Source organism: Sabethes cyaneus, chromosome 3 (genome assembly GCF_943734655.1).
Source record: "Sabethes cyaneus chromosome 3, idSabCyanKW18_F2, whole genome shotgun sequence".
Lineage (NCBI taxonomy): Eukaryota > Metazoa > Arthropoda > Insecta > Diptera > Culicidae > Sabethes > Sabethes cyaneus.
In genome coordinates, this window is record NC_071355.1 from 250,062,869 (window position 1) to 250,078,642 (window position 15,774).

The 15,774-nt window shown below is 41.6% G+C and overlaps 1 protein-coding gene across 11 annotated transcripts in view; it reads left to right on the forward strand.

Moving 5' to 3' along the window:
• The window catches only part of LOC128742806 (fibronectin type III domain-containing protein 3B), a 94,105-nt gene that overhangs the window by 55,876 nt on the left and 22,455 nt on the right, over positions 1-15,774 (forward strand). The gene's annotated exons all lie outside the window — the stretch shown is intronic.

Consider the following 15,774-nt stretch of genomic DNA (forward strand, 5'->3'; position numbering starts at 1 on the left):
ATCACGATCAGCTAAATGACCATTCTAAACGTAAAGATCGTGGGATTCGGTTAACTGAAAGTCCATTCACTTTGCTCGAGCATTACTACTGACACACCATTTAGCAAAAAGACGTTAAACGGTTAGCTTAGCTTTGGCAACTCTTTCATCGAGCTCTAACTACCGGAGTCGGAGTCGCGATCCCACGAGAAAAGAGGTTTTGACGAGTCAAGGTGGAATTTCCCACTCGCACGGACCGGTTCCACACGGGACGGGACGGGCGGCGGCTCTCTTTGGTCTCTGTGCTGTGCGATCAGGTTCTTTGCCCTCTAGCCTACATACACTTTTTTAGGTTCGCGAAAAAAAAAACAAACGAGAAACCACGTCAGAAACGTCAAATGCCAAACGGAGCCAAGAACGGCCAATCACTTTTGTGTCGCGCGAGAAAAGTCCTACCCAATTGGCTATAGTGATTTTTTTTTGCTGATGCTTTCTGGTTTTGCCGTTTCCTGGGACGTTTTGCGAGATGTTATCTGCACTGGATGAGTGTTACAAAAATTATTCTTTATTTAAGAAACTGGTGAAATCTCACGTCAGGTTTTTTTCTTTAATAAACATTACACATCTGGGAGCTTTGTAGACTATACAATGGTGACTAATCGAGTGGTTAAATATTGTAATAAATTGACTAAGTGTAAAAAAATTTGTATGGTGTACTTCAAGAAAACAATCTTGTACCAACGAAATTTTGACTGAAGTACAAAATGGACTTCTGGGTAATAGAGTTTCATTCAAAACAACCCAGCATATATTTTTATGCATTTAAGTTTTAGATTAAAGCGAACAGCCAGGAAAGAAATCGAAAACTGGTTTTTTATTGCTACAAAGCAGTCCAGTAGTATGCAAAGTTGAAAACTCTGCATGATATTCAAAAATCAAGACGTTATCAATCTATTTTGCGGCTATTTTTGGAATTAGTAGATCAGTACATCATTAGACTGAGATCTCCTATTTTGCAACAAACCTCCAAGGGAACTTTTCCGATTTTTCGGACGTCACTTATTTAAAAAAATTTATATAATAATGTGAGCAATTTTTTCAGCAGATTTTATTTCTTTGAAATGTAGGCAAATTTTCTCAGCAGCCCAGAAAAAAATCTACCTGGAAAAGGCTTTTAAGAAAAGTTTTCATCTATCTTGGTTTACATCCTACAATACTTTCTTTGCTGGTTGCTTTAAATCCGTCAGTTTTTGACACATCAGATGATGAAGCTCTATATGATATTTGTGGAGATTGTGTTTCAGGAAGCGTTTTTTTTTGCATTTTTGCGAAGGTCCGTTTAGCGCGTTTCTTCAAAGACCGCTTGATTTTATCAATTTATATGCAGATATCAGTCGCCGATCGTGAGGTATTGGTAGCTACGCTTAACAATCCAGCGCCTTTGCGGTTCAAAGGTACATGGGTACGCGTCACATGCCCTGGCGGGTGTTGTGGGTACGAATCCGGTTATGATCTCAGATTATAGCTTGGTTCGACCCATGCACCTTCCAGCATTGGACAAAAGATAGGAGTCAAAACAACTACTTGTTAAGCGTAGCTACCAATATCCCCCCCTCTTCTCACCTTTCCGCTCTTTCTCCTCCTTCACCAAAAAAATTTCATTTCTTTCCCCTACCGTCCCTTCATCAATTGTAGAACCACCGTTTCAAAAAAAAATTAATATCGTTGTCGTTGTCAAATTTTATGAAATTACCTGCAGCCATTCCGGTTGGATATTATAATCCTTGAACCGAGCAATACCAAAGTCTAGCAGGTCCTTGACGGTCAAACTAGGATCGCTGAATACGCTGTCAATATCCACTATACGGACAGGCATATGTATAGCTCATAAGCTGCATTTACGTTTGAAATTAGTGGGGAACCATCAGGCATTTCCGATGGATCAGATAGATCCATTCGAAAGTTCAGAATAAGCTACGATAACCGGCACAAGTTGGAATAAATAATCGTAAGAATGAACTACTTAACCGATCTTCACGCCAACTTTGCACAAGAAGCAAAATTCAAGCGATAAATAACGGTGTTTTTCAACACCATGAGATGCTTGTTCACAGAACTGGCTATCGTACATGCGGAACGGAATAGATGATCTCTGCACATAGCAATCTGCTGAAACACAGCCAAAGAATAGCTTTTTCTTCTTCTAACAGCATAGAGCCGGGATTACTCTTGTCGTATCAAGAATTCCTCTCTTCTGCACTCGATCCTAGGCTACTCGTCGCCAATCCGTTGAGCGTCTTGACACACGAAAGTCGGCTTCAACCTGGTCGAACCGTCTAGTTAGCACGCCCCGTATTCCTGGTGGGGTTCTTGAAGAGAACCGATTTCACTGTACAGTCTGCCGGTATGCTTATGACGTTGCCGGGCGTCCGTAGTCTCCCAACTTTCGCCAGGTGTATGATGGGAACCTCTACAAGTTTACTTACTTACTTATGTGTCCATGGCCGCCGGTCCGGCAGAACAAAGGGATGAAATCAGAGATCTCCACTGCTGACGGTTACCCGCCATGGCTTTTACCTGTCGCCAGGACAGGTTCTCGTCTACAGTCCGGATGTCGTTGGCTAAGCTCCGTCGCCATGAGTCTCTGGGTCTGCCTCTTCTACGCTGTCCTTGTGGATTCCAGTCGAGTGCTGCTCTGCAAACCTCGTTCGCTCCTTTCCTCAAGGTGTGTCCGATCCACTTCCACCTACGTTCACGAATTTCTGTGGCTATCGGCCGTTGATGACACCGACGATGGAGTTCCTCATTGGATATCCAATTATCAGGCCACCAGGCACGAATGATGTATCGCAGGCACCGGTTAATGAATACCTGCAGTTTTTGCGTTGTCTCCGCTGAGAAACACCACGTTTCGCAGGCATACAGCAGTACGGATTTAACGTTTGAATTAAAGATTCGCGAATTAAACCTCTACAAGTAGTGCCTGCAAATCGTGGTTCATACACCTACGCCACTCTTCGCTTTCCGTTTGTACTCCGCCAAAAATAGTCCGCAGCATTTTTTGTTCAAATACGGCAGGAAGTGCACGTGTGTCCTCCGGAAGCAAAGTCACTGCTCCTTGCTCCAGGTGTATGCTCCTTGGTCGAAGCGTCTTACGGAGGGAAAAGGAGGCTCGACTTTCTGTTCGAATACGTTGTTTAATCTTTTTACTCGTGTTATTGTCGGCGGCGACCAGATTAGATACATGCTAAAGAAACGTTAACGGATCAGTTGTACACGTCGCCTAGCGAAAATAAAACACGCCTAACGTTAACGTATTCAATACGGAACGATTTAAGCTTTTAATATATAAAACTAGCTGGTTGCCCGACCTCACTTGGGGCCCCTTTGTCACTAAGACACTTGTACACCTGATTTTGTAACGAAAACTCTCATAATGGAAAAAACAAAACCCTTTTTTTCATTTGAATATGTGCCAACCACATGTAAATCTGCCTTCTTCTCGATAACACCTATAAATCGACACAAAGCCTTTTTTACGTTTTTGATCCTCCCCCTTTCAGAAATAATACAACTGCCATAGTTTCAAATGAAATTCAAGAGAAACGGACCCCTTTACCCATTTGAACCTTTCTCCCCTTTTGTAAGTGACCGTCCTCCTTTTTTGTCGACTTCCCGGCATAAAAGAATCCTGCCAAAAACATGTGTTTGACAAACGACGTTTGATGAAGAACAGTCCAGAAGTACCGGAGCTATGGCGGGACATACATTCATACTTACGTTTCTCGTCCCCCTACCTGTCGGTTCCTTCCCAGTCAGGTCCCCCTTCTGACACGTAGCTAATTTTGTATCGGTGAAGGTATCAATGAAAATCGCTATAATGGAAACAAAACAATGGTTGTCAAGAAACATGTGTGCATAGTTTATGAAGAATTGTCCGGGCATTTCGGAGTTATGGCCTCCCCTCTGTTAAGAACCCCACACTTTTGTCAATCCCCTGAGTCCTGATCCCCTTAAGTTTGATGAAGAATCGTCCGGGTGTTTCGGAGTTATGGCCTCCCCTCGTGTTATGAACCCCCATCCCCCCTCTTCTTGTCAACCCTTCAGTGCTGACTCCCTTATGTCAAGGAACATGTATGCCAAGTTTGGTGAAGAACCGTCCAGGTATTTCGGAGTTATGGCCTTCTCCCTGCCCTGTTACGAACCCCTTTCTCTTATCAACCCCCCAGTGCTAATTCCCTTATATCAAGGAATATGTGTGCCAAGTTTGGTGGAGATCAGTCAAGGCGCTCTGGAGTTATGGTGGAAAATACATACAAACATACTCACGCTTATTTTTATATATATACAGACTGAGATACATAAAGTTTTAAAAGAATAAATTAGAACAAACTTCAAATCCTAAGAAAAGCAATAAAAAATATTCACACTTAAAAAAAAAGTGCCGAAGTCGGCTAAATTTTGCCGGGATTTGGACAGCCGAGCGTTCGGTAAAAATTTCGGTTTTGCAAATCGACGTTTACGGATCTTTACTAACGTTTGGTATCATAAAAAATTTTACCGAATGCTCGGCTGTCCAAATCTCGGCAAAATTTAGCCGACTTCGGCGCTTTTTTTTAAGTGTGTTTCTTTAAAAAAAATTGATGATTGAGAATTCTATGCTTGTGGCAGTTCTGCTATTAGCAATTAAAAATAGTTTCATAAAGCTTTAATATATAATAAATAAACTGAGCCTAAATGGGCTCTGTGAGGGACAATGTAATGGGCTCACGCTATTTAAATGCAATATGCTATGAGAGTTCTACAGTTTATAACAGTAGAAATCGCTTCGAAACCCAGACTTAGGTAAACGCTGTTTCACAATTATCACCTTCTTGATACAGGTTCATCTAAAGTCCGGCTATTAGTTCGGCCCAAAGGATTAAACGAATCAACGCAAAAAATTTCAATATTTAGTTTTCGATGTCATAAAACATTCAATGAGAATTGAATAAACTGTAATTCTTGTTCTGTTTTTAATATAGCATGAGCAAAAGGTTGTTTTTGTGGCTTTCAAATGAACGCTTTTTGATAACTTTGTAGGTCAACCTAATGTTATCAGATAAAGCAGAAAGTGTGCAAGGATTGTACTCAAATCTTGCAGAGTTGCTTTCGAGTTAATGAACATTTTCGACACACTGTTTCTCAAATTTACATCTCCCTTGTTGCTTCTACATACAATCAGGACATTTTAGTTTAATGCTGACTGTATGATATATTGTTTTATTACTCTAATAAGCGTATTTCACGAGTTAAGTATGACGCCATAGAATAGAAATTTATAATTTGAAAAGCCAATAAATTAACTGCTAGATGAAATTAATTCAGCTAACAACAAATAACCCGAAATCATTGGCTAAATTACTTTGCGAGAAGCGTTCATTGTTGCTTTCGCTGCCTGTGCCTGGCCTGGCCCGCCTGCAAAACATAGCAAAATGGGTGCGTTTCCGCTGTTAATCTTTCTGATCAATTTCATCCTCCTGATCAATTTCGTTCGAATTCACCTACCGTATCTCTACATCGCCGAATTCGTGCTGCGAAGATTCCCACAGCTGTTTGGGGCAGGCAGCATCTAATCGAGCGTTTCCTGTCAAGCGGTGAGAAAGACAAGACCTATTGTGCTGTGCTTATATCCAGTCGAACGTCCTTCAGACGATTAGATAGAAACGTTTATCGCCGTCCGTCGTGGCGTGGTAAGGATGCTCGACCGGGGTGAAGCAAAAGCGCGCTTTTAACGTTGTCGTTTGGTGCTGACATTTTCGCTATTGTCGTTGACATTTGGCCGTGTATTTCGTGGCATTTCGTTGTCGGTACGCACAAATTGCCTCATAACCGAGTTGTAAAACATTGAAAACAAACGGTTAACAATACGCCCAACTACATGCCAACCGACAAAGTTGCAGAAACGATTACATCTCCGGTTAGAACATTAAATCTGGTTGTTTAATGTGTCGATAGTTTTTTAGCGTTCTATCTATCTACAATTTATTGGTTTCTCAAGAGAACAGAATAATTTTTCCTACTTGCCTCTTCGCTGGTGATCAGGAAATGGATTCTAAACTTTTGACCGGAAGTGTAGCAGGCAGGCATGTTCTCGATTGTTGTGTCTAAAACTGACACCCGTCGTCGTCGGGGGCCAAGTACTCCGCGAATGTTTCGTGGGAAACGAACAATGGACGGATCGTTGAGAGGATGCCACGGCGACGGCGACGGCGATGGTGACGTTCGTTGACGATGTCTTTCTGCTGCAGCAGCTGCGTTGGCATTCCGCAGCAGACGGCTGGAACAGAACCCGCGACAGTGACTCAATCACCGTGACTATTGCAAACAAAATGTGCCTGCAGCTAGTGTTGTTTGCTGGAGTTTTACTGGAGAGCAGCAAATGTGTGCCACGTCTGTTTATCAATTAAATAATAGTGCTACGCGGCGGATGAATCATAGATCTGTTTGTTCGCTTGTGCGAGAGAGCGAAGTTTGGTTGAATATTTCGACAACACGCCGCCCTCTTGGGAAAATAACGTCACGCAAACGCACACGAGTTGCTTGCTTGAAAGTACATTATTTGCAATCATGTTTGAAATACAATTTTCATCGTTGCTGGAAATGTGCTTTTGCAACGTGTCGACCGAACAATAGCAAAATCTGCTGGAATAAAAGTTCGATTCTGTCCCTGTCATTCAGTCTAGACCATTTCAGCAAGTGCTTCCACAAGTATGCGAAAACCCGTTTTACCTCTTCTTCGCAGCGACCGGTATAATAACCTTTACTGCTTTGCAGTTTTATCGAAACTGACGCAAACCGAAATATCAAAGATCATTTCCCCATGGCAACAACAGATCGCTGGCTGGAAACTGCCAGAAGGCGACAGAGCTGTTGATTTGTTTGAGGATCTGCAAGTTACAAATTCGCATAAATTAAAACCATAAGCAGCTCAACTCGCGCTCGGTTGGGGTCTAGGGAAAACTTGTGCGCTGCGCTGGCGCTGCTGGGCTGGAATACACACGAATTCACGGGAACCCGGCTCAAATCCAGTTCAATCCACCTGACGAACAACATCAACGATACAGGGTGCCTGCTGTTTGCTAAATTACCTTATTTTACAATGTTTCAAATAAGTAAGTTGAGGATTTGTTTTAAGGTAGACATTAGTTCTAAATATAATGGGCCTGCGTGGCTGAGAATTTCCAGTCACCCTGTGAAACAACATTGTCTTTCCAAAGACGAATGCTTCACCCTGCTCCTTCCCGTGTGCTGCTGCTCTCTTGTGTGTGAGTATTTAGTTTTTTTTCGCTCGCTAATTTGATTCCCAGAAAACACGAAACCAACGATTGTGATGCAAGGCTGCTGGTGGAGGCTGGGTTTGTTGAAATTGAACACCTTTTGCTAAAGAAAGCAAACCTCAGCAGCACGAGCACAGTGCTCGCGATTGGTTGAAGAACGAAAATCGACGGATTGCATGGGTTGAGATAAATTTTAGCTTCTAGTAGGTTTCTCCAATAGTTGTACGAAAACCTCGCTGATTTCGGTCCAGTCCGTTACGGAAGAAACGTGTGAAAATTATTGTTTGCTTCGACGAAACCGCTTTTTGTAAAATTTCAGTTCGTATTTAGAAAGCGTTCTAAGGTCAATCAAAATGAAGGTCATATTATTAAACCATTCCATTTGGTTGAATGGCTTTAAAATGTATGAAACACAAAATTATGAAGGTGACTAAAAAGAATCTAATTGAAAACCGGTTCTATAGGACTTTGCATGTAAGAGTTCGTGATAATAGTCTCATTCCTTTCCACATTTGCTCTTCGTATTGCATCTTCGGTTAGAGAGTACATCCCCTTACTTCGGTCCATCCAACGTCACGAAAGCGGCTGAGGTCTCACCCGCTGTTCTGACGCATGATTTTGACCCATCCAGTGTCGCACGAATCAGCGTAATTAGGTTCTTCTGAAAACCAGATTATAGCATTATCTGTCACTGCTCATTTCGTTTGACTGAATCGTACGCTGCCTTAAAGTCCACAAACAGATGATGAGTCTGCAAGCAAGTTGTACCCCCGGAACTTGTCCGGAACATCGAAAGCTGCACATGCTTTAAAAATTGTGCGAAAACAAATAAGACCAATCTCGATTTTAATCTGATTTTGTGATTAAATTCATATTTTTCCTGATTAAGTTCTTTTTCGAAGTGTTGATACATTTAGTGATGTTGGAAAAATAGCCCGCAAGCCGAAACTATCACAGCACGGAAACCCAGCGGGCAGTTGTTCGTGAAATAGCCAAGCGAGGTAAAACCCAACGAGAGATCGTAGCCTTTCTTAGTAAACCAAAAATATTCGCTTTCAATGCTCTCGGTGACCCAAAACCTCGCCAGGCAAATGACCGTCCCCGGGAAACCACAAGTAAGGATGACGGTTGTCCAATTCAATGATCCGTCCAAAGTAGCATCGAAGATGATGAATGAGCTGAGCTTGCCAGTGAGTTCTAAAATAATTCAGAGACGGGGCTTGTTAAGAAAAGCAGCTCGTCGGTAGGAGCCTAAAGAAAGTTGGGCCAAGCGAAACAGTTTGCCAAGAAAAGTAAGTTTTGGTCCCATTTTTATCGCTTATTTTTTGGCACCTTTATTTGCTTAAATGGGCAATTTTTTTAATATCACAGCATGGGATGATTTGACGAGCGTTGGTCTTACTGTTTTGTCCAACACTGATATAATTCCACGGACGAAGGTTGATCCACAACAGCCAGTTTGCGAATCAATTCGTAGAAAAATTTCTGAAAGTTGGATGCAAGTTTTATAAGCGTTCAAAATCTACTTTCTACTCTTTCAGTTTTAGATTTTTTTTAAACCTTTTCTTCCTTAAGATGTTCAAAAAGAAAAAGGTTTTTCTACATTTAACTTTTAACGAAGTTCAGTCAAAAAGACGTCCTTGTTTTTTTTCAGAATCCAGAACTGTTGTTTTTAATTTCTTTAATGTATTAATTTCTACCTCACTGACCAACCAAAAGAGTAGAAGTCGACTTTCTTACATTGGCACCATTTATTGTCACTTCCGGTGTCCCCCGAGGGAGTCACTTATGTCCAGTTGTTGCATTCTAATTTCTGTATGAAAGGTAATTTTCACTTTTGCTGTTCGCTCTACCAACACTCAACTCGTCGCATTCTAGCCATTCTGCATCAACATGTTCAATTTGCTCATCAAATTTTGCCATAATTAAAGCCATGTGTGCTCGTCATTCAAAAGTTTTTTTTCTGTAAATGCTCTCTAAAGTCACTTTTTTGTACCTGAATTTTTAGCTAGAAAAGCGTATGTCATTGCCAAAAATATAGAAATTCGAGCTTCACAAACAAATATGATGGGTCTGTGTTTCAGGATACGTTGGTGTCCTTGGCGTTGGGGTTTGGTGTATGATACATCTATACATCTACAGCTACAGTCCCTCCCATTAATATTGATACTACGAACCTTCCTATAGAATTCGTATATAGATATCAAATGTTACAATTTGATACATCTACAACAATCTGTGAATTTAATTCTTCAAATATTTTAAATGATGGAACAAAATTCACCCTGCGTCAAATCTACGTTCGTGGCTCAAGACGGTCTAACTTGGATTTTTCCAATTATTAAATAATTTTGATAAATCTGTTTTGATATATTGTCCGTCAAGTTTCAAACCAAGCTATAACTGGCACGCATTTTCAGTGCAAACCTTTAGCAGACGAGAGCCGGGGTGGCTCTTGATGTATCAAGAATTCCTCTTCATTGTACTCGGTCCTGGGCTACTCGTCGCCAATTCTAGCACATTGGGCCCCTCTATTCCTGGTGCCGTAGTGGTTCTTGAAGAGAACGGATATCACTGCACAGTCGTCCGGCATCCTTGCGACGTGGCCGGCCCACCATAGTCTACCAACTTTTGTCAGGTGTACGATGGGAATCTCTCCAAGTAGGGCCTATAGTTCGTGATTCATACGCCTCCACCACTCCCCGCTTTCCGTTTGTAGTCCGCCAAAAATAGTCCGCAAAACCTTTTGTTCAAATACGGCTAGTGCACGTATGTTTTCCGTAAGCAAAGTTACTGTCTCAAATCCGTAGAGGACTACCGGTCTAATTGACGTTTTGTACATCGCCAGCTTTGTACAGCGGCGTATGCTCCTTAATCGAATCGTCCTGCGGAAGGAAAAGTAGGCTCGATTTCTAGCTTGAATGCGTCGTTGAATCTCCTTGCTCGTATTATTGTCGGCGGCAACCAGAGATCCTAAATATAGGAACTCATCAACCACTTCCAGTTCATCGCCGTCAATAGTCATTGTCCGTGGCAGGCAAACGTTGCTTTCTCTGGTGCCTCTTCCTACCATATATTTGAATTTCGACGCATTGATTTGTAACCTTATCCTTCTTGCCTCCGGTTTTAGTCTAGCGTAGATTGCTTCCGCCGTCCCAAGGTTTCTAGTAGTGATGTCGAGGTCGTCTGCGAAGGCTAGAAGTTGGCTACTCTTGCTGAAGATCGTTCCTCTTGTTTCGATGCCCGCTCGCCGAATCACACCATCTATAGCGATATTGACTAACATATACAGGACCGTGCATCCCCTTGCCGCAATCCTTTGCGCGATTCGAAAGAACTCGAAAGTGTCCCCGAAACGCACACGTAGAACATCACTCGCTTTGACCAGTGTAGCTTTGACCAGACGCGTCAGTTTATCCCTCCCAAGCAAGGACATCAAGGTTTAATCGCGGTGATAAGAAATCTTGTTGAGACGAGGAGGTTTTATCACTTTTTCTGGCGTACTTCCCAAGCAAGAACATCAAATTGGTCTAAGTTTAATCGTCGTCAACAATCTTCGACCTGTTGGGGACGAGGAGACTGTCATATTTTTTCTAAAAAGAAAGTAATCGTAACCATAGTAAACTGATGGTGTATTTAACTGTCGTCCTTGCCTGTGAAGCAAAGCGATCATGAAGAAAGTGTATGGGGAAATTTGACCTTGAAACTGTTCGTTAATTTTCACTATTCAGTTTTGAAGATCAGATCTGATTTGAAAAAGAATATTAAAATAGTTTTCTTCCTTTGGGTCGACGCGTAGAAGATTTTTCCGCCGATTGGTGTAACAATATTGGAATTCGATAAGGAAGGTTGGCAAATCTTCTACGAATCGACTCCAATAAAGAAAACTATTGATAATTAACTACGCCCTATTGAAAAATTTTCAATTGTCGCCCCAATTTTCAGTACATTTGCTAAGAAATCGCGGTGTTTTACTAGTACGGACATCAGTGCATTTGTAGCAGCTGCAAACATAGATGCGCTTAGTAAATAGTAAAGTTTTTTCGCGCTACTAAAAATTAGTTGAGATCTTTGGAGCCTTTTGCTCCACATTTTCTCAAGGTTCCAAGCATGGATATTTCTCAACTTCCCAAGCGCAGGTTTTATTGCCTGGCATAACGCAGTCTTACGTGAACAGTGCGGTCGTGTCCATGGCACAATCTTCTTCTGATTTTAACCTATCTTGAAAGATGCTAAAAAAAACATCAATTGTCAAGGGTAATGTTGTGTTTTTGTATCGTTATGACTTGAATGTGTACTTACCAATGTGCTAAAAGAATGAAGAGATTTTATGCCAATTGAACTCCCCTTTTGCGGTTCTATTTTCACTACTCTATAGGTCTCCCCCTATCAAGTCTTTTGAAGTTAAGTGATCTAAGCTTTGATTAATTTTCTTCATCCTTCCTTCATACGTTATTCTACATTACCATGATAGATTCTCTTGGCGGGGCAAATTACAAGAATAGTACCCGAGCTTTTAGGGTACATAAAATTATAGACCTCTCGCAAAAAATGAAACTTTTCCTTTCAATTCCGCAATATATAAATTAGAACTTTCTATGTCTGGAATTCAATAGCTCTAGTAAAAAATGGCACTATATCGGAACATAATGATTAACTCTGATAGAAAATCAGTTACCCTACTCGTCGGGTAAATATTTTTCATTTGTATACCGAATGCAATGTGCAGTGCTTCCATTATATATCGGAAGCATCTTTTCGAGCATATCACTACTGCGCGTGAGTTGAAGAAAAAAAGTCTTTCCTCTAATTGAAATGCAAATGAAAGCACAAGTACTAGTTGCAAACGAAAAAATAACTGCAAAAAAAAACTCATTGATTGTAGTTCACAATAGGGCGAACTTCCCCATGCTTTAAAGGAAAACAGAAAAGCCATAAACCGGCTTTATTCAATTACATACACTCTATTGCAATGGATTTTGGCGTTTATTATTTTAGTTTTTAGTTTGTTCCAAACAGACATCAAAAGAATCAATTCAATTCGACAGAGAGAAAGAGCCTAAGAGAAACTAATCAAATTTGAACCACAGCTTGAACAATGTAATTTGTGCGAGTGCCACAAAGTGCATTGTTGCTTCCAAATACTTCTAAGACTGTGTACATGGAGATTTCCTTTCTTCCATAACATGCACCCGTTGCGCAAAAAAAAGCATGTTAACACTGCATGTTCATATCAACGCCATGTCCAACCCGTATTGATTCATGTTTACAAATAAACTTTTTCTTTCGGATCTTTCTTTCTTCCACCCCGTTTTGTGCTTACACCACGCAGAGGTAAACGTTCTGGCGCCGATCATTATCGTCTTTCTGCTTCATCACTACACTATACAACAGCACTGATTTCAGGGGATACATATTTACAAACGTCCACTGCCCTCCGGGACGTGGCAGACACTTAACATGAGAACACGTCAAGCGTCCCCATTTGCAAGAGTAAGAGTACCTCCTACCTACCTACATACCTACCAGGAAAGTGACAATGACGTCGTCGTCATCGCCGGTTTCGCACCCGCTGAGCAGGCCGGAAGGCAGGCAGGCGGGGGGAAAGTTTGCCAAATTGCCGTGTCCATCCTGTCGTGGCGTTTATTGAACTCTTTTGTTTACGTTTCGTCGGAAGACGGTAAAATTCGGGTCATTTTCGCAGTTGTCGTCGTCTCGTATATGTCGAATTTTACATACGGAACGAACGAGCCAGACTGGACTGGACAGACTGGATGGGACGGGAACCGCAAAGCGCAAACGGGAATAATTGGCTACTTCAATTGACTCTGATTTAGTTATGGTAGGTACTTGAAGTAATGCCGAGCGTCGGAATTTGTTTCGAAATTTGTTTGTAGTACCCCTATATGAATGAAAACTGGAGCAGATAGGCACTGCTGCTACCGTAATGGATTTAACGTGAGCTTGAGAGGTCCTGCTTCAGCATTGCTAGAGTTTTTTTCTGCAATTATTAGTTAGTCGCCTTGATCCTGTGTGTGGGAGTAAAGGTAGGTCCTTTAGGCTTACTTTTCCTGACAAGTACCATGCATACTGTGGCGACTATTTTCTCTACCTACTCACAGCCTATTATTGCTTTCTGCAATACTGAGCTGCTGGAATGTCTACATACTATCGAAACGTGCGAGGAGTTCCAATCATTGTTTAATGCTATTAGTACCTTTTGAATGAATTATCTATTAGATAATTTAGCGTGTTAGCCGCGATTCTCAACGCGGATCTTCGCGTTGAAGGCTTCGTTTCTAGAGATAGACCAACCTCGTGTTTTTGTCTTGATCTTGGAAAGCGATCAGGCATATAAATTAACATTTTTTGAAACGGTAATTAAAGTAGTTCAGTGTTAAGGTGACAAAAATCTGACTTCGAGAAAAACGCATTCAAAGTTTGCTGCTCTGTATGGTTTATAGCTATCAATCGTTCGAAATCATGGTATAACTCTGGCTGTTTACAACATTCATGTAGTCTGATTAGAGTAAAATGTTGCTTAGAAAATTCTTGATCGTTTGCTGTCATTAATTCATTGTCTGCTGTCATTAACTCATATATTTTAAATTTTGCGACTTGGTCCGGTCTGATTTACCTCCGACCATATGATATCGCGACAAGCAATCGAGTTGAGCAGGCGAGTTGAGCAGTAGAATCAAGCAGTTGGGTCGATCTGTCGAGTCGAGCAGTCAAATCTAGCAGTCTAGTCGAGCAGTTGAATCAAGCTGTTCAGTCAAGCAGTCCAGCCGAGCAGTTCGGTCAAACAGTTTATTCGAGCAGCTGAGTCGAAAAGTCCAGTCGAGCAGTTGTTTTGAGTAGTCCAGTCAAGCAATCGTATCAAACAATTTAGTCAAGCAGTCTAGTCGAGCAGTCGAATCAAATGGTTCAGTCAAGCAGTTAAGTTTCGCAGTGAAATCGAGCAGTTGAATCGAACAATCGAGTACAGCTGTTGAGTCGAGCAGCCGATTCAAACAGTCCAATCGAGTAGTTGAGTAGCAGTTGAGTCGAGTAGTTTAGTCAAGCAGTTGAGTCTAGTAGTCCAGTCTAGCAGTTAAATCGAGCAGTTGAGTCGAGCAGTCGAATCGAACAGTAATCGAGCGGTTGAATCAAGTAGTCCAGTCGGGCAGTTGAATCGAGTAGTCAAGTCGAGCAGCTGAGTCAAGTAGTTGAGTCGAGCAGTTGAATCATACAGTTTGGTCAAGCAGTCTAGTCGAGCAAACGTGTCAAGTGGTTCAGTCGAGCAGTTATGTTTCACAGTGAAATCAAGCAGTTGAGTCGAGCAGTCGAATCGAACAGTTAAGTCAAGCAGTTGAGGTCGAGTGGCTAAGTCGAGCAGCCGATTCAAACAGTCCAATCGAGTAGTTGAGTAGCAGTTGAGTCGAGTAGTTTAGTCAAGCAGTTGAGTCTAGTAGTCCAGTCTAGCAGTTAAATCGAGCAGTTGAATCGAGCAATCGAGTTGAGCAGTTGAGTCGAGCAGCCGATTCGAATAGTCCAATCGAGTATTTGACTCGAGCAGTTGAGTCGAGTAGTCCAGTCTAGCAGTTGAATCCAGCAGTTGAATCGAGCAGTTGAATCGAGCAGTTGAGTCTAGCATTCGCATCGAACAGTTCGATCAAGCAGTTCAATTGAGCGTCCAGTCGAGCAATCAAATTGAGCAGTCTAATCGAGCAGTCCAGTCAAGCCGTCTAGTCAAACAGTTGAGCAGTCGAGCAGTCCAGCAGTGAGGTGACTGGGAATAGAACTCATTGCTACGAAAACATGACGTCCTGTCAGGGGCCTGTTTTTAATTACCGATAAGCGTCTTATGAAGTCTTGTCAGAGACCTGGTTTTCGTTACAGAAAAGCCTCTTAGATTTAGATAATAAATAGATTTTGAGCCTCGGATCAACTTCGTGCTTTTCGACCAATTCCTAAACCTTTGTTATATAGTATAACGAAGGTAAAAACAAAAAAAGTCATGTTAAAAATGAAAGTGCGATACCGAAACTGTAGAAAAAGCAGAAGCATTTGTGAACTAAATTAGGTTTGCCCTTTTCCCGAGTAAGGAGCGTAACCAAGATTCATCGCGGATTCATGATAAATATTGAGCACAAAATTACCAGTGAAAAATCTTACAAGGATTTTTTTGACTCCGGAAATATTTAGAGTGGAAGAAGCGACTACTTTTTTTCAACCGAATCTGATAGACTACCGTTGAATGATCTTCTCTCCGGCATACAAGTATCAATCAATGTTTGTTTGTTTGTAAATCGTTAGTTCGTGGAAATCAAGCTGAGGTTGTTCGCAAAAAAGCCTCAATCACTTGCTCGCGTAAATTCGCGTTTCACTTCAACTAATGACACCCGTTCTCGCTTTCGCCTCTCGTTTGGAAATCTCACGGGTACGAAAGGGGTTTATTAAAAGGTACATAATTGCACGGATTCTGAATGATCGT